Source organism: Rhinopithecus bieti, unplaced genomic scaffold (genome assembly GCF_001698545.2).
Source record: "Rhinopithecus bieti isolate Rb0 unplaced genomic scaffold, ASM169854v2 scaffold_12640, whole genome shotgun sequence".
Lineage (NCBI taxonomy): Eukaryota > Metazoa > Chordata > Mammalia > Primates > Cercopithecidae > Rhinopithecus > Rhinopithecus bieti.
The window spans coordinates 1207098-1213856 of record NW_016807406.1 but is presented as its reverse complement, the minus strand read 5'-3'; positions in this window follow the sequence as shown (position 1 = coordinate 1213856).

The following is a 6759-nucleotide window of genomic DNA, read 5'->3' as shown; positions in this document are numbered from 1 at the left end:
ATGATATAAATGATGAATTGATGGGTGCTGACGAGTTGATGGGTGCAGCACACCAACATGGCATAAGTATACATATGTAACAAACCTGCACGTTATGCACATGTACCCTAGAACTTAAAGTATAATAAAAAAATTAAAAATAAATAAATAAATAAATAAATTTACAAGAAAAAAACCAAACAACAAACAACCCATCAAAAAGTGGGCAAAGGACATGAACAGACACTTCTGAAAAGAAAACATGTATGCATCCAACAAACATGAAAAAAGGCTACCATCACCAAGCATTGGATGAATGCAAATCAAAACCACAATTAAATACTATCTCATGCCAGTCAGGATGTCGATTATTAAAAAGTCAAGAAACAGAAGATGCTGGTGAGGCTGCAGTAAAATTGGAATGCTTTTAGACTGTTGGTGGGAATGCAAATTAGTTCAACTACTGTGAAAGACAATGTGGCAGTTCCTCAAGGATCTCGAACCAGAAATATCATTTGACCCAACAATCCCTTTGCTGGATATATATCCAAAGGAATGTAAATCATTCTATTGAAAAGATACATGCACACATATGTTCATCACAGCACTACTCACAATAACAAAGTCATGGAATCAACCCAAATGTCCATCAATGATAGACTGGATAAAGAAAACGTGGTACATATACCCTATGGAATATTATGCAGCCATGAAAAGAAATGAAATCATATCCTTTCCAGGGACATGGATGAAGCTGGAAGCCATCATCCTCAACAAAGTAACACAGGAACAGAAAACCAAACACCACATGTTCTCACTCATAAGTGGGAGCTAAACAATGAGAACACATGGAAACAGGGAGGAAAACAACACATACCAGGGCCTGTTGGTGGGCGGGGGAGGGAGAGCATCAGAACAGGTAGTTAATTCACGTGGAGCCCAATACCTAGGTGATGGGTTGCTAGGTGCAGCAAACCACCATGGCACATGTTTACCTATGTAACAAACCTGCACATTCTGCACATGTATCCCAGAACCTAAAATAAAATAAAATTAAAAATAAAAATAAAAATAGACTAGGCACGGTGGCTCACGCTTGTAATCCCAGTACTTTGGGAGGCTGGGTTGGGTGGATCATAAGGTCAGGAGTTTGAAACCAGCCTGGCCAACACAGTGAAACCCCGTCTGTACTAAAAATACAAAAATTAGCTGGGCATGGTGGCAGGTGACTGTAATGCCAGCTACTAGGGAGGCTGAGGCAGGAGAAACACTTGAACCCCAGAGGCAGAGGTTACAGTTAGCCAAAATCGTGCCTCTGCACTCCAGCCTGGGTGACAGAGCTAGACTCCGTCCCAAAAATAAAATAAAATAAAATAAAATAAAATAAAATAAAATAAAATAAAATAAAATAGAAGTAAAATATCTCTACAGGAAAACTATAAAACACTATTGAAAGCAATCTAGGGGACACAAAAAAAATGGAAAATATTCCATGTGGATTGAAAGAATTCATATTGTTAAAATGACAATTCTTCCCAAAGTAATTTACAAATTCAATGCAATTCCTATTGAAATACCAATGAAATTCTTCACAGAAATAGAAAGAAACAAATTCAAAAATTTATTTGAATTGACAAAAGAGCCATAATAGCTAAGGAAATCCTAAGAAAAAAGAACAAAACTGGAGACATTACACTACCTGACTTCCTGATTTCACAATATACTACAAAGCTACAGTAACCAAATCAGCATGGTACTGGAAAGAAAAAAGACGAGGAAAGGAAACTTAAGAGAGGGAGAAAGAAAGAAAGAAAACAAGGAAAGGAAAGATGGAGGGAGGGAGGGTGGGAGACAGGAAGGAAGGAAGGAAGGAAGGAAGGAATGAAGGAAGGAAGGGTGGAGGGAGGGAGGGAGGAAGGAAAGAAGGAAGGGAAGGAAAAAGGGAAGGGAAGGGAAGGGAAGGAAAAGGGAAGGAAAAGGGAAGGAAAGGGAAGGGAAGGGAAGGGAAGGGAAAGGAAGGGACAAACAGAGACATAGACCATGGAACATAATAGGGAACCCACATATCAATCCACACATATACAGCCAACTCATTTTAGAACAAGGCTCCAAGAATATACAATGGAGAAAAGACAGTCTCTTCAATAAATAGTGTTGGGTAAACTGGCTATCCATATGTGGAAGAATGGAACTAGAGTGCTCAAGGACACTGATCTAGGCAAAGATTATTTGAGTAAGACCTCAAAAGCACAGGCAACCAAAAGCAAAAATAGACAAATGGTATTGTGTCAAGCTAAAAAGTTCCTGTACAACAAAGGAAACAATTAACAAAATGAAGAGACAACTCACAGAATGGGGAGAAATACCACAAACTATTCATCCAAAAAGGAATTAATAATCAGAATATATAAAAAGCTCTGAAAACTCAATAGAAAATAACAATAATAATAATCAGATTTTTAAATGGACAAAAGAGCTAATGAAACATTTCTCAGAAGATATATGAATGGCCAGTATATATATGAAAAGGTGCTCAATATCACTAATAATCATCAGAGAAATGCAAATTAAAACCACAATGAGATACCATCTCACTCCAGTTAAAATTACTTTTATCTAAAATACCAGCAATAATGGATGCTGGCAAGGATACGGAGAAAGGGGAACACTTGTACCCTGTTGGTGGGAATGTAAATTAGTATAGTCACTATGGAAAAGTGTATGGAGGTTCTTTAAGAAACTACAAATAAAACTACTGTATGATCCAGCAATTCCACTGCTAGGTGTATATCCAAAAGAAAAGAAGTCAATACATCTCAGAAATATTTGCACCCCCATGTATACTGCAGCACTATTCACAATAGCCAAAATATGAAATCAACCTCAGTGTTCATCAATGGATGAATAAAGAAAATTTGGAATATATACACAACAAAACATTATTCAGCTATAAAAAAGAATTAAATCCTGTCATTTTGTTTGTTTGTTTGTTTTTGTTTGTTTTTTTTGAGACGGAGTCTCGCTCTGTCGCCCAGGCTGGAGTGCAGTGGCAGGATCTCAGCTCACTGCAAGCTCCGCCTCCCGGGTTTATGCCATTCTCCTGCCTCAGCCTCCGAGTAGCTGGGACTACAGGCGCCCGCCACCTCGCCCGGATAGTTTTTTTGTATTTTTTAGTAGAGACGGGGTTTCACCGTGTTAGCCAGGATGGTCTCGATCTCCTGACCTCGTGATCCGCCCGTCTCGGCCTCCCAAAGTGCTGGGATTACAGGCTTGAGCCACCGCACCCGGCCGAAATCCTGTCATTTGCATCAACATGGGTGGAACTGCAAGTCATGTCAAGCAAAATAAACCAGGCACACAAAGACAAATATCACATGTTCTCATTCATACACAGGAGCTAAAGAAGTGGACGTTAAGAAAATAAAGAGTAGATGGTGGATGCTAGAGGCAGGGAAGTGGTGAGACAAAAAAAGACTGATTAATGGATACAAATATACAGTTGATAGACGAAATAAGACTTAGTGGTCAATAGATCAGCAGCGGACAATAGTTTACAATAACCTATTGTATATTTCTAAATAGCTAGAGGAAAATAATTTAAATGATTTTAGCATAAAAGACAAATTAAATAATGGATATCCCAATTACACTGATTTGATCTTTAAAAAATATATAAATAGGCCGCGTGCAGTGGCTTAAGCCTGTAATCCCAGCACTTTTGGAGGCCGAGACGGGCGGATCACGAGGTCAAGAGATCGAGACTATCATGGCTAACATGGTGAAACCCTGTCTCTACTAAAAAATACAAAAAACGGGCAAGGTGGCGGGCGCCTGTAGTCCCAGCTACTCGGGAGGCTGAGGCAGGAGAATGGCACAAACCCGGGAGGCAGAGCTTGCAGTGAGCTGAGATCCGGCCACTGCACTCCAGCCTGGGCGACAGAGCGAGACTCCATCTCAAAAAAAAATTATATAAATATATTAAATCATCACATATACTCCCAAGATATGTACATCTATTATACATCAATAAACAGGAAAATTAAACAAAAGGAAAAAATAAAGAAGACCTAAATAAAAATTGAGAATATCATCTTTAGTAGTCCTGATATTCAATATCTTTAAATTAAATTCTATATCAAGGTAACAGCAGTTAAAATTAAGATGAATTTTTAATGAAAAATTTGACAAAGTTATGTGAAGCAGTAAAGAGCCAAAAATAACTGAGACAATTTTGAAGAAAGCATGCAAGGTGAAGAGACTTGCCCAATAAAATCAAGATTTATTATAAAGCTGTAAGCAATTAAGATGTATGGTATTCATGCAAGGAAATACAAATTAACCAACTGAACAAACTAAACATTCCAGAAGTAGATCAATGCATATCCAGAAACTTTGCAATGACAGAAATAATGTAGCAGATCAAGGGGTAATGATGGTACTGAGAACAAAAGGGGAGTGGGGAGAAGGGGAATTGAATTTCCACTTCAACCATATGCAAAATCAATCTCAGATAATGTACATCTCTTAGATTTAAAAGGCCAACTATAAAAGCCTCAGAGCAAAATACGAAGAAACTTTTGATGACCTTGCTCCAGGGAAAGATGATTTGAGTGATGCAAAAAGCAATACAGATTAAAAATAAATTTGAAACTATTTTATTTCATTAAAACACATCACACCTCTTAAAAAAAAAAAAACACCGTAAGTGTAACAACTGGGAAAAGATATTTAAAACACATCAAAGACACAGAGGATTGGTATCCAGAATACAGAAAGAACTCCTACAAGCCAGTAAGAAAAATACAACCCAATAGGAAAACAGGCAAATGCCACAAGCAAGCAGAAGACACAGAGAGGGATACACATGAATGGTAAGTGAGCATAGGAAAGCAAGCCCAGTCTCACTCATAATTATGGACATGCAAATCAAGCCCATAATGAGAAATCACTTTATATGAATTATGCTGGCAGAGATGAAGAAGCTTGACAATAGAAAGTGTGGGCAAGGATATTAATCAGTAGCAACTCTATTGCTGGAGAGAGGGTAAATTGGCAGAATCACACTTAAAACAATTTCGTCTTATTATGATATAGAACATTGACATTCCTTCCAGCAATTTCACTCATTGATCTATCCTGAAGAAGAATTTGCACTCATGTGCACCAGGAGACTATTCATACCATGAGGCATTTCATCACAGATTATTACAGGGATTATGAGAAGAATTCATCGCATCATTAGGTGAAAAAAGGCACCAAAGGTTTTGTCTTAGATGACAGTCTCTAAGAATGCAAATATTTTGTGGAATAGTTAAGTAAAGCAGTGACTGGGAAAATATTCTAGTCTATTATTTGCACAGATAAGGGACATGTTTATTTGCTCTCCCCATAGGACCCTGTATCCTCATACTGGATAAACAGAAAGCTAAACGTTCTGGAGTTGTCAACTTAGTACCTTTGCAATTCAACTTTTACATTTAAAAAACTACAACATTATGTTAAAGGAAATTATTCCATAAAATGCACATGTGAAGGAGAGAGGGTGAGTTAAGATATTGGGGGAAAAGTGAAAATTTTAAGTTTCGTGATATTCACAGTGGCACCGGAGATCTTGGAGCAAACAGTGAACAAGCCAGCTAAGTTTAATTTTAGCTTCTTGAGGGCACAATAATGCTTATTATCTTGAAGAGGAGATGAAGAAAGAGGAAAGAGGATGGGATGGTGTCTGCTAGAGGTATTGCTTGAAGTGAGAAGTGAGGAACTAAGTAGCAGCATTATGCATCATTCCCAAACCATGTGAAAGCAATGGAGCCAGGTGACTGGGCCTTTTTTTTTTTTTTTTTTTTTTTTTTTTTTTTTGAGACGGAGTCTTGCTCTGTCGCCCAGGCTGGAGTGCAGTGGCCGGATCTCAGCTCATTGCAAGCTCCGCCTCCCGGGTTTACGCCATTCTCCTGCCTCAGCCTCCCAAGTAGCTGGGACTACAAGCGCCTGCCACCTCGCCCGGCTAGTTTTTTATATTTTTTTAGTGGAGACGGGGTTTCACCAGGTTAGCCAGGATGGTCTCGATCTCCTGACCTTGTGATCCGCCCGTCTCGGCCTCCCAGAGTGCTGGTATTACAGGCTTGAGCCACCGCGCCTGGCCCTTTTTTTTCTTTTTCCTGACTCTGACCTTACTTTATAAAAGAAAACAGACCCAGCACAGTGGCTCATACCTGTAATCCCAGCACTTTGGGAGGCGAAGACAGGCAGATGACTTCAGCCCGGGAGTTTGAGACCAGCCTGGGCAACATGGCGAAACCCAGTCTCCACAAAAACTGCAAAAGTCAACCGGGCATGGTAGTGCCTGCCTGTAGTCCCAGCTACTCAGGAGGCTGAGGTGGGAGGATCACTGAGTGTGGGAGGTCAAGTCTGCAGTGAGCTATGACCATGCCACTGCACTCCATCCTAGGCAACAGGAAGAGCATGCCTCAAAAAAAAAGAAAAAAAAAATACTCTATGATGTTGAGTAGCTTGAAACCGATAGTTTCACAAGACTGCAACTTCTTAAAAGAGATGGGGATGTCCCCTTATTAATTAAACATATTGTGATCTAACTAGTCTCCAAATATAACTTAATAAACTTGAAAGTAAAAATATGTGTAGCAAAGTGTATACGTATTAGAGATTATAAAATTATGCATGAGAATAATAAAATTTTTAAGTTAGTGGTTACCTCTGAGGTTTTGGCAAGCAGGTGCTAGAACTCTAACTTCTAGGATACATGCATAAAACACAGAAAGG